A 13,401-nucleotide genomic window follows, 5' to 3' on the forward strand; every position below is an offset into this window, starting at 1 on the left:
TAATAATATAGTCCATTTTTTTTCATTTGTCTTCCTCCAACTAAAATCCTTCTCGATTGACAGTCTCTTTGAACAAGAAGGTCTCTGCACGATCCATCCATTTCTCCAAGCCTCGGCATATTTAAAGTCAGATACTTTAGTTCAATCTGGTCACAGATTCCCTTGTAATTCTCCAACACCTGAGCATTGGTTATCACAGCTTTCAGGCCATCAAATGCTTATTGAAAGTCTGCTGTCCACTGAAATTTTGAAGTTTCTTCAGGAATCCATCAGTGGAGCAATCACGCTACAAAACTTTTGCATAAATGTTCGATCAAATCCACTCATGCCAAGAAATCGCATTATTTCCCTTTGTCTTGAGGGTATCAGCAACTTCTCAAGGAAAGTGACTTTGGCTTTTCCAAATTCACTTTTGGCTAGGTTTATCACCAAACCCGCCTCCTGAAGTCGATCGAGTAACTCCATCAGATGTTTCAAATGTTCTTTCCATGAATGGCTGAAAATTACCAGATCGTCGATGTATACCGCACAATTGGGTAATCCTGAAACGACTTTGTTAGTGAACCGTTGAAATGTGGCTGGGGCATTTTTCATCCAAATGGCATAACTTTGAATTGGTATATACCATCTGGAGTCACAAAAGCTGAAATCTCCTTCGCCCTTTCAGATAAAGGTATCTGCCAGTAACCTTTAAGTAAATCCAATTTGGAAATAAAAGCTGATTGTCCCACTTTCTCAATGTAATCCTCCAAACGTGGGATAGGATAACAGTCCGTTCTTGTAACTGCATTCACCTTTCGATAGTCCACACACAACCGTTGGGTACCGTTTGGTTTAGGTACCATCACTATGGGTGAGCTCCATTGGCTGCAACCCACTTCAATTCTGCCATTCTTCAGCATACTTTCAATCTCTGTTACCCTGTGCCAATTTTAAAGGGTTAAGTCTATATGGATGTTGTTTGATTGGAACAGCATTTCCCACATCTACACATGTATAGCCATTTTAGTACTTCCCAATTTATCTCCACAAACTTGCCCACGTGATATCAATAACTCTTTCAGGTCAGTCCATTTTTCCTCTGGAAGGTAACTCAATAATTTATCCCAATTTTTAAGAACATCCTCGTTTTCCAATTTAATTTGAGGTATGTCAAATTCACAGTCATCTGGATTTGGTTTGTCACTTTGAGTTAGAATCATTAAAACCTCCTTGTTCCCTCCTTCCCTTTCAAAGTACCTTTTAAGCATATTCACATGACACACTTGGTGAGTTTTCCTTCTATCTGGTGTTTTTACCACATAATTCACCTCACTCAATTTCCTTTCAATTTGATAAGGTCCACAAAACCTTGCTTTTAAAGGTTCACCTACCACTGGTAACAATACTAAAACTTTATCTCCACAGGCAAAACTACGAACTTTGGATTTCTTGTCCGCGACCCGTTTCATCACATTTTGTGCAACTTTTAAATGTTGTCTAGCCAATTCACTTGCTCTATTTAATCGTTCCCTAAAATTTGACACGTAATCCAATAATGTAATTTACGATTTCTCATTCACCAATTTTCCCTTAATCAATTTAAGTGGTCTTCTTACCTCAGGACCAAAAGTTCAACACTTAAATTTGGTTGACTCATTAGGTGCATCCCTACTTGCAAACAGTATAAATGGAATTACTTTATCCCAATCCTCTGGACAATCGTGACAATAAGCCCTCAACATTGTCTTTAATGTCTGATGCCACCTTTCTAATGCTCCCTGTGATTCTGGATGGTACACAGTTGATTTAAATTGTTTTATTCCTCAGCTATCCATAACTTCTTTGAATAACCTTGAGGTAAAATTTGATCCTTGATCCGATTGTATTTCTGTGGGTAGTCCATATCTGGTAAAGAACTTAAGTAACTCCTCCACAATCTTTTTAGCTGTAATATTACATACTGGAATGGCCTCTGGAAACCTAGTAGACACATCCATTATTGTCAAAAGATATTGATTCCCACTTTTAATTTCAGGAAGCGGTCCTACGCAATCAATTAGGACACTTGTAAAAGGTTCCTCAAGTGCTGGAATGGGTGTTAAGGGTGCTGGTGTTATCACTGCTTGAGGTTTCCTTATCACTTGACATGTGTGACATGATTGGCAAAATTTAACTACATCTTTATGTAGTCCTGGCCAATAAAAATGTTTCTGGATTTTAGCTTGAGTTTTCCTTATTCCTCAATGACCTCCCACTGGTACCTCATGTTCAATTCGCAACACCTCCTTTCCATAACCTACCGGCATTACTACTTGATGAACGTCTGCCCACTTTTCATCCGCCTGCATATGTAAACGTCTCAATTTTCTCATCAAGACATCACTTTTAAGGTAATAACACTCTGGTATCCATTGAGATTCCACTTCCGTATATGCTTCCTCATACATCCGTTTTATTTCTATATCTTTCTGTTGTAACTCCACCAATTTTCCTGAACTAAAAATATCCGCCTCATCCTCCACCTGTTCTTGTTCTTTTTCAACCATCTGATCAAAAATTGTTTCTGATAATTGCACTTCAAGTTCATCTTCACTCTTTGAATTCTCCTCTTGTCTTTCCGTGACTTTGCGACCTTGTTATGACACAATCTGGAAACATCCCAGGATATTCGTCCTTCAACACTTCAGTTGTCTGATTCTCCACTGGCGTATCAACCACCGTAGGCATCACTCCCACCTGCGATCCAGCTATATTATTACCCAAGATAAACTGTATTCCTGGACAAGATGGTTTCCCGATTACTCCTACTACCACTTCACCACTCTTCACTGGACTTTCCACCCTTACCTTATATAATTGAACCTACTCCTCTCACCTTGAATTCCACATATTACCACCTTTTCTGGCAACATTCTTCCTAAACTACATAACCCCCCCTCTGTTACAATTAAAGATTGACTAGCTCCCGTATCTCTTAAAATTGTGGTTTCTTTACCTGCTCCTCCTGATACGCATGAGTAAACTTTACCCACACAAGTAAATTCTTCAAAGAGATCTGGCACCTTCTTATCAATCACCTCTTGATCAGGCTGCACAATCATTTGCACCTCGTTCGCTTCACTTGGGCTTACCTTTACCACTTTAACAAACCCCACTGTCTTATCCTGTTTTACCACATCAGCCTTCCCAGTGCTTTTCTTCAACTACCAACACTGTGACTTTACATGGCCTAGTTTATTACTGTGAAAACATTTGAAATTTTTCATTTCTTTTCCACCCTCCTGTATTACTTTTTAAATCTGAGGTACACTCTCCTTATTATCACCCATCAGATCACCTTTGCCTCTACCACTTGAGTATTTCTCATGTCCCCAGTTTCTATCCCTCACAGGCTGAAACTGGTGTCAGAAACCAAGCTTTGATTTATGAACTAATTCATAATCATCTGCCATTTCTGCTGCTAATCTCGCAGTTTTAACCCTCTGTTCTTCCACATGAGTTCTCACTACACCAGGAATTGAATTTTTAAACTCCTCCAAAAGTATAATTTCTCTGAGAGCTTCATACATTTGGTGTATTTTCAAAGCCCTTATCCACCAATCAAAACTAATCTGTTTGAGCCTTTCAAACTCCATGTATGTTTGACCAAATTCTTTCCTTACATTTCTAAACCTTTGTCTGTAGGTTTCAGGCACTAGTTCATATGCACCTAAGATGGATTTTTTCACCTCCTCATAAGTCCCAGATACCTCCTCCGGTAGTGATGCAAACATTTCATTTGTTTAGCCACCTTCTCAAATGAAATGAAAAAGGCTTCTACCTGCTTCTCGTCAAACCTTGGCAATGGTTCGGCATACTTAAATAGATTTCCACCAAGCCTTCGACTTTGACTCTCTTTCTCACTATCATCCAACTGTACATTTCCCTTTACGTCTGCCAATTTTAATTGACAGTCATGTTTCATGGCCATTTTCTGAAGTTCAAACTCTCTCTCTTTATCTTTTTCCCTGATCTGTATCTCCCTTTTCCTTTCTTTTTGTTCTGCTAGGGCTATTCTTTCTTTTCTCCTTTCCTCTCTCTCTCTTTCTTTTTCCTCTCTATCTCTTTCTCTCTCTTTCTTTTTCCTCTCTCATGTATTCAAGCTGCTTTAATTCTTTCCCATGTTCCATTTGTTTAATTTGTAACTGAATGTTTGCCATTTCCAATGAGTCAAACTGTATCTCAGGCAACTTGAAATGCTTAGCCACTGCCATAATTACCTCAGCTTTTCGCATTTTGGCAGGTAATGGTAACTGGAGTGTTTTTGCCAAATCTAACAGTCTGCTTTTAGTCTCTGTCTGGAAGGTATTGCATGTGACTGTCTCCACCCCCAAAAACCTCAGAGCCTCTGAAAGAGCCATTGTCGACAACACACTCCCCACTTAAACTAGAATACCACACTTGAAAAGCAACCACAATATGCTCACCCCTCACTGTCTTTAAGTTCAAAAAGCCAATCCAATAGATAGACTTTTATCCCCCTCGAGCCCCCAATTTGTTATTGGCCAGCTTTTAGAGAACCCCACAGTGTGTCATGGAGTTCACCTGACCCACAACTTTTAATAGCTTGTGGTATGGGGAGAACACGGCCCACTCGACAGGTGTGGTAGAGCAGAAATGGAAAAGTATTTTTTAAAACAAAACAATGTTTATTCTATGAACTCAAGTTAATCTTTTTAAAACATACAGTGAACATCTTAGCAACCATCAATTCAAATACTACCCCTGAAGAATACAACACTAAGTAATCCTTAATAACTTCCCAAACAACATCCAGAAGACAAGAGAAACACCTTTTAACAGAAGCACATCAGGTTTACATTCACTACTGAGACCATTTATAATTCTGAATTCACCAAATGATCAAGAGATAGTATTTTCATGGCAGAGAGATCAACAGTACACCTGCTCTGTCTGGCTTCAGCTCCAACACTGAAAACAAAACTAAAAAACACCCTGCAGCAAACAGCCTAAAATGAAAGTAAAAAGCTGACAGACAGCCCAGCTCCACCCACACTCTGACATCACTGATAAACACCCATTTCTTAAAGGTACATTTCTTAAACACCCATTTCTTAAAGGTACTCTCACATGACAGTATAAACGAAAGGACCATGTAGTGATGCCACCGTTTATTCTTTCAACAGCAGTAATTAGCAGCAAAATAAGGGAAACAAGATCATGTCAGATAGGCCAAATCCACTGACAGTTTGGAGCCCCCTTACTGCAGCTACGGCTTAAGCATTCTTTTGCACTATCAGTAAGTAGTCTCAAGCCTTGCACTGAAGTTACTCTGTTTGCAAGCTAGAAAACGAGACCACAGTGGGAATACTGGTGTTTATGGGCAACAGTCCAAATAATGAAGAATGAGCAAACTGGGAAACACACATCAACACAGCCTATTTGACTGTGCACATTCAAGGGACATAAGAGACTCCAGTCGGCCTTGATTTAACTTAGCTGGCAGAATGTCCTGAGCATATCGTGAGTCAAGATGAACCCTAAGGACATCCTTCGCCATGATCTGTGAAAACAAAAAAGGCATTGAAACAAGGATAAATATTTTCTTTCGAAGTGACTGAAAGCCAAACTGTGTAAGCTTCAGTATTTGCAAGGGAGACAAGTAGCATCTACATTTTGTTTTGAAAAGCAGACAATGGGATTTATTGCATTTGAGTCGATGGAATCATTTAGACAATTTATTGCACTCTTTGGTGTGTAATCCGCTTGTCAAGATCAAATATCAAAATGATTAAATGTTTGGAGTTCACCTAAGCCAAAAATGTCATTAATGGTGAAAAGAGATATTCAATTCCAAATTAGTCTGGTTACTTATCACAGAAAAACCATTTACTCCAATGCAATTCTGGTTTGTATGACTATCACAAAGGAAAACCAACAATGTTTTACACAAGTCAAAATCAACCCAGTGGTCAAGTCTCACTTTCCAGGTAGTGTGACAATTACAAGGAATGTCACGCTGCTCCATTTTATGTAAACATAGAATCATAGAATTCACAGTGCAGAAGGAGGCCATTTGGCCCATTGAGTCTGCACCAGCCCTTGGAAAGAGCACCCCACTTAAGCCCACACCTCCACCCTATCCCCATAACCCAGCAACCTTACCCAACAATCTTGGACACGAAGGGCAATTTAGCATGGCCAATCCACCGAACCTGCATATTTTTGGCTGTGGGAGGAAACCCGACTACTCGTAGTCATGGGGAGAACTTGCAGACTCTGCACATACAGTGGCCCAAGCCACAAATTGAACCTGGGACCCTGGAGCTGTGAAGTAACAGTGCTAACCACTGTGCTACCATGCCACATGGATGGATATAGAAATATGAATGCCTGACCATTATATATTTTCGGTGACTTTTCAACATTCCCTATTATTATGACACTCATGGCTCGTGCGTAACAGTTCCAGCACCACTTATCCCGGAGTCACAAGTGAATTATTAGAAAACCAACTGAAGTCTTTGGCTCTTGGCTGCCTAATAATCAGCCTTAATTTGTAAATTAAATACAATTCTGTTTATTTACAACCAGAACTATGATGAAATATGCAGCAAATATAACTGGTTAACCATTATCTAATTCCTAATTCCCCACTTTAACTTGCTCCTTCCCTCAACACACAACACATGGCAGACAAACACAGAGGGGTAGAAAAGGGGTAACAAATCATAAGTAAAAGGGAAAAAAGAGTATTTGTTTCAGATGGTTATGTCCAGCACCTTACACCTCTTCAAACTTTGCTTTCAGTTTGATGTATTTATCGTAGATTCATACAGGTTCTCTACAGCTCCAGGAACACAGCACTCAACAGCCTTTCTGGATAAAGTATGCTTCCAGGAGTCAAACTGAGGTCTTTGGGCTTCTGAAAATCATTTCATTGGGATAGGATCCAAGCACCACCTGTTACTGGCAGAGTATGGCCTTTTGGCCAATTCATTGTCCACCAGCCAATCAATCAAACCAAATCCCCCCCCCCATGTCTCTCTCTCTCTGGTGCTGATCTGGGGAGGGGGAGGGTGAAGCATTGGAGGTTCTCTGTGCATTTACAGGACACAGCAGGCAGTCAGCGGAGTGTGCAGCCGGATGGCTGCCCAGTACTGGATGGAACCCCAGCCCCATGGTTTATCTCCTGGTTACCCCCCCAGCAGGAGCCGCCCAGTCAGTGGCGCAACTGTCAGCCCATTGTTGCGGCTTTGGACATTTTTCTTACCAATGCGGAGAACCATTACAATGACACAATGCACCAACCAGGAGCATCATCGAATGATGCACCAGGCATGCTGAAGATGCCATTCAGTTGCATGGACCGTACTAGTGGGGCCCTCCAATATAGCCCTAGGAGAGTCTCCTACATCGTGTTGGCCTGCTGTGTCCACCACTGTGTCTCGCACTGCACAGAGGAGACATGCTGGAAGAGGAAGAGGAGGATGATGAATGCCAAGCCTTGTCTGACAAGGAGGATTTTTAAAAAAAAATCATTTATGGGATGTGGGCGTCGCAGGTTAGGCCAGCATTTATTGGCATCCCGTGTTGCCCTTCAGAAGGTGGTGATGAGACGCCTTCTTGAACCACTGCAGACCTTCAGGTGTATATACACCCTCTGTACTGTTAGGGAGGGAGTTGCAAGACTTTGTCCCGACAGCGAAGGACCGACGATATATTTCCAAGCCAGGGTGGTGAGTGACGGAGGGCCAGGACAGCGAGGGCATGGGGCCCGGGCAGGCACAGGAGGCCACACAATCTGTGCGACAGGGCCGCCGCGCATGGGAAAACGTAATCGCCTCCATGTTCGCCGATTAGACGGCCTGGCCCTGTGCTTTCCTCGAACATCGACATCACCGACCCCCACACCACACCCCATCCCACACAACTCTGCACCCAGCCCATCCTTTCCACCCTTTGGACAGCGGAGGCAGTTCAGAACAGGTGTTTATTGTGTTTAATACAAATATTGTGCCCTAGCTCCTATTGCTAGCCTGTGTGTTTCACAAATTAACTGGTGTCTACCGTTGTAATCTTACATGTCTTAATGCTCAGTCCAGGTGGTTTCCCAGGCAGTATATCAGAAGTGAAGGTGGTCTCCTGTGTATCTCGCCCTTCGACCTGGGCTCCCTTTGGTGGCCGTCCTCTGGAGCCACCAGACCTGGCTGTCACAGTTCCGGCTGTCACAAGTGGCATGCTGCCACACTGTACTGCCCGCTGCCCATCGGATGTGCCATGGACAGTTGGGGGGTGGGGGGGCATTCAGAGGCGTTGCAATGTTCCAGCACCTCCCATGAGGGAATCACCGGCATGTCACCTCCTTCTTCCTCGGAGTGCCTGAAGGCTCCCAGGCTACACCTTGGGACAGGGTGCGGGCAGAATGAGATTCAGGGGCTCCACGGTCCCCTGGCACTGCCAGCACTGGAGGCCCACTCCCGTCTTGACCAGAGTCTCCATGCTCACAGCCAAAGAGCACAGGGACTGGGCAACGTCCTCCTGGACCAGGCCACCTTCCTCGGACTGGCCCAAGTCAGCCAGCGCTAGGCCAATGCTCTCGTCGCTCACAGCTGTGGCCCGCTGAGACTGGGCCATACTCTGGAGTGCCGCAGCAATGTCCACGTGGCCCCTGGTGCATGGCTGCCTGTGACATGGCTGCCCTGTCCTGTGCCACAGCCACTGCCCATACAGTGTGCCCCATGCCTTGGACATCCTGACTCATGGCCATGACCGCCACACCCAAGGCTTCCATTGTGGACGCCACCCGTTCGGTATTTGCCTGGGTGACACGCATTGTTGGCACCACTTTCTACTCCGGCAGGTCGTTGGACTCCTCCAACTGCACCTGCAGGTACTGAATGGTTGATGACACCCCATCAAATAGGCCCCGGCTCTGTGACTGCATCTCCAGTATTTATGGGACCATCCTTTCCGAAAGCGGAAGACCCGTCTGGACGGCTGACAGTCCTGGGGTTATGCCCTCCCCTGACCGTCTGCCCCCTCGGAGGTCGCTGCCTCCACCTGATGCACCACTGTATGTGTGTCATGTGGACCAGTTTTCCAGGAGCCCTTTCACTAAAAGAAGCCACCAAGCTGGGGTCTCTGGCTGGGGTGTTGCGGTTGGGGGCAAGGGACCCTAGATGGTCCTGCCTTGTCAGCAGGTGAGTTGCAGGGCTGCAACCGGGGGTGAGTGACCCCGGACGGCCCTGTCTCGTCAGAATGTGATCCTGCAAGACAATAGAAAAGGTGCATGGTGAGATTAAGGGTAGGCGCAGTGTGGGGATGAGGGGTTACTCATGTGCCATAGGAGGCTCATTTGGTTGTCCCATGCCGACCTCCACCTCCACCTCGGCGACTGCCCGCTCTCCCACTCCACCGACCAGGTCCATCGCCCTCTGCTCCATGGCGGTGAGGACCTGCAGGTTTGGCTGGCCTCTCCCGTCTGCTCCCGCTCTGCATCTGCGACCCTGTGCTGCCAGTGTGTTGGCTGGAATGTGTGTGTGTGGGAAGTGGAGCACTTATATGCAGCTCCAGCTTGCCAGACTCTCCAGTGCCAATCCTGATCCCAGTGAATCAGATGCCAGCATTGGTTGGAATTGCACTAGATTCACATGGCGCGATTGCTGGACCATCATGTCCTGAATGGCTAGGGCACTGGCCCGCCCATTGGGACAGGTGAACACACCCAATTCCGTCATGGAATCAGCACTGAGGGCTGGATTCCCCGATCATGAGGCAATGTCCAGAGCATGTGTCTAGTCTTAGGACCAAAACGTCAGCACCGCCCCGACACTGATGCTCCGCCTGGTGGGGGCTAGCAGCCATGCCACGCAAAGCCCCCGGCTTTACCTGCAGATACGGATGGAGAATTGCCGTGTCTGAGGCCAAGCATACGCACGGTGGCGACCTGCGGCAGCCGCGCCGTACAACATGGAGCCTGCTGCGCCACCCCCAGACCACCCCCCCCACCAGTCCCCCTGGCTCCCGCCGAAGCCCTCCCCGGCCTAGCAGAACGACTACCGCCCCCCCCCCCCCACCCCCCTCCCGACTGTGGTGGCGCTGGACACAGTCCACAGTCGCCACGTGACGTCCCCGAAAACTGTGAGCACACACACCCCACACCGTCGGGAAGTCGTCCGATCGGGGGTGGAGCATCGGGGGAGGGCCTCAGGTGGTGTCATGTGGCCGTCCCAACGGCATGCAGCAGACTCAGCGATGACACCGTTTTTGAGGGGCCGGAGCATCTGAAAAACGGTGCCGCCGCCGATTTCGGCGTCAAAACGGATTTTCTGGCCAATCGCCGAATACGATTTTGGCGTTGGCAATGGGAGAATCCAGCCCTTGGTCTCTCAAATGGATTATTCCACCTGGGGTAAACCAGAAAACATAGAAGCTGTCACAATAAGATGCTGGGAATCTGAAATAAAAACAGAAAATGCTGGAACTAACTCAGCATGCTGACAACATCTGTGGAAGGACGAACATTAGCATTTCAAATCAAGGATCTTTCTTCAGAAGCTCTGACCTTTTGAAGAAAGATCTTTGACCTGAGATGTTTTGACTCTGCCCAAAAATGTTGCCGGACCCGTTGAGCATTTCGAGCATTTTCTGTTTTTGTTACATACAAGCCAGATAAATTAATCAAAAGGGACTAATGTAATTTACTGGGACACTTAAGTGTACCACCTTAAAAACGATTTGTGGCGTAGAGAAAAATGTTCTTTGATTTCAGGGCACCTGGAGAGTAATTGAACAATGGAGAGTATAACCCGCTGCTAGCAGAGTTTAACACATCGGTGAAGTGTGTAAAACTCACTGCTACAGTATTGCCTTGATGGTCTACTAGCAATAGGTATCATTGCCTGCGATGCAGTTGTGTCCTTTACTGGCTGTAATGGAGAATAAGGTTTAGCGTTGATAAAGAAACCAATTGAACCTCGCATGGAAGTCAAAATTGGGCAATGTTCCACTTGTTTCCTTTTGATATATGAGAAACAGTAGACACAAATACTGATAAGGTTGCCAACCTCGATGAGCACTTCAATATTTGAAAGAGATCATTATACGTGATATGTTCGTTATTATTAAAGATTGCAAATGAAAATGACTGAAAATGCAAGACACAGGTCTGAATCATTTATTCATTGCAACAGGTGCAAGGGAAAACACTAGAACAAGAGTAGTTTAATACAAAAGTAGATTTGAATAATGCAAAACTTTCTGTTGAATACAAAAGGATAGAGCACCTGTAAATGTTGGCCTCAGGCTATTTTTTCAACCGCCTGATCTCTGAACAAGATACAATATCAACAAGAGAAGATATTGTGCTGAACCACCTGTGTTTTCCTGACAGACGCTTGAAACATCAACTTTTCTGTTTTCTCAACAGATGCTGGCTGACCTGCTGAGTGTCTCCAACATTGTATATTTACATAGCGGATACAGTAGTGGACATGCACAAAGGATTAAGAACAGATTTATTGCTGGACATTTATTTGGTGGTGCCTGGCTTGTCTTTTGTCTTCGATGATGGACACGATCTTCCATTGACTTTTGATCAGCTGAGAGTTGTGGACAGGAGATGCAAATTATGATAAGGGTTGACCGAGGCTCTGCTACTCGATTTATTTGGTGAACACAGACTCACAAGATATCTGGAATTTATTCAATCAATCTTATTTAACAAGCTCAAATAAATATTACCTGATCTTAAAGCACTATTAGGTCTCTTTCCCAAATAAGTGATTCTTATCTTCCCAAATCCGAGTCACGCTGGCCAGGCACTAACAGGGATCGACTACCGTTGCTGCGGTCTCTGGGCTCCAGCTCACGGTCTCTGGGGGCTTCCAAGATCCGGGTTCTTCTTTACTCTACTTGTGATGGTTGTTCCCTGGTTGACGCTGCCAGTGTTCCATTCGGCAGTATATTTATACATTATTTATACATTATTTCACAAGGAGCTGTGTAACTCGAAACCTGCATTCCTGCATGTAGCAAGCCACCAAATCCTATCATTTCAGCAGACATGATCTCGTTGTTCCAGTAAATCAGGTAACCCCCTGGTGTTTGTCTCATCAGACACAATCTCGTTACTTCAGTTATTAGGTTATCTTCTGATGCAGCTGCCACCACCTGCGATGATTTATTGCCTGCTGCGTCCACATTTGGTTGGAGCCACTTGCCACCTTTTACCAGCATGCAATTTGGTCAAGCTACGATAAGTAATTAAGCTGTCATTAAATATGTGCAGGTTAGGCTGATTGACCATGCTAAATTGTCCCTTCGAGTGGGGTTGCAAGAATGGGGCGGGGGATTGGGCCTAGGTAGGGTGGTCTTTCGAAGGGTCGGTGCAGACTCGATGGGCCGAATGGCCTCCTTCTGCACGGTAAGGATTCTATAATTAATTCTAAAATGTGTATTATTTGAAATTCATAAGGAAAGTAGGCCAGAAGGAGGTGGTGGCGTAGTGGTATTGTTACTGGGCTAGTAATCCAGAGACCTAGAGTAATGCTCTGGGGACCCAGGTTCAAATCCCACCACTTCAGATGGTAAAATTTGAATTCAATTAAAAGTCTAATGATGAAACCATTGCCGATTGTCATCTGGTCCACAATGGGAATGAAATCTGCCATCCTTACCTGATCTAGCCTACATTTGAGTCCAGATCCACAGCCACGTGGTTGACTCTTAACTGCCCCTTCAAGGGCAATTAGGGATGGCAATAAATCCCCATGTCCCATGAACGAATAATGAAAACAATAATGTCAAGGTGGGGGCAGCTGTGGCTAAAATTTCACAGCTTATTAAACATTCCTTTTTATTAAACATATAGGTAATATTAGAGGCATGGAAAATAGTGAATGTTAGAAATATAATTCAAAGAAATATAGTCGATTTCAATTCATATTTACATTAAAATGCTGAACTCTCATAATATTAAACCTATTTGACATGTGTACGGAAAGTAAGTTGCAAACAACAATGGATAGAATTTCTGAGGATTCATGTAAGTAAGAAGAAAAGGATTAGATCCCTTACAGTTCAAAACAGGAGAACATAGAACATAGAACGATACAGCGCAGTACAGGCCCTTCGGCCCACGATGTTGCACCAAAACAAAAGCCATCTAACCTACACTATGCCATTATCATCCATATGTTTATCCAATAAACTTTTAAATGCCCTCAATGTTGGCGAGTTCACTACTGTAGCAGGTAGGGCATTCCACGGCCTCACTACTCTTTGCGTAAAGAACCTACCTCTGACCTCTGTCCTATATCTATTACCCCTCAATTTAAAGCTATGTCCCCTCGTGCCAGCCATTTCCATCCACGGGAGAAGGCTCTCACTGTCCACCCTATCCAACCCCCTGATCAT

The sequence above is a fragment of the Scyliorhinus torazame genome, chromosome 1 (assembly GCF_047496885.1).
Source record: "Scyliorhinus torazame isolate Kashiwa2021f chromosome 1, sScyTor2.1, whole genome shotgun sequence".
Classification (NCBI taxonomy): Eukaryota; Metazoa; Chordata; class Chondrichthyes; order Carcharhiniformes; family Scyliorhinidae; genus Scyliorhinus; species Scyliorhinus torazame.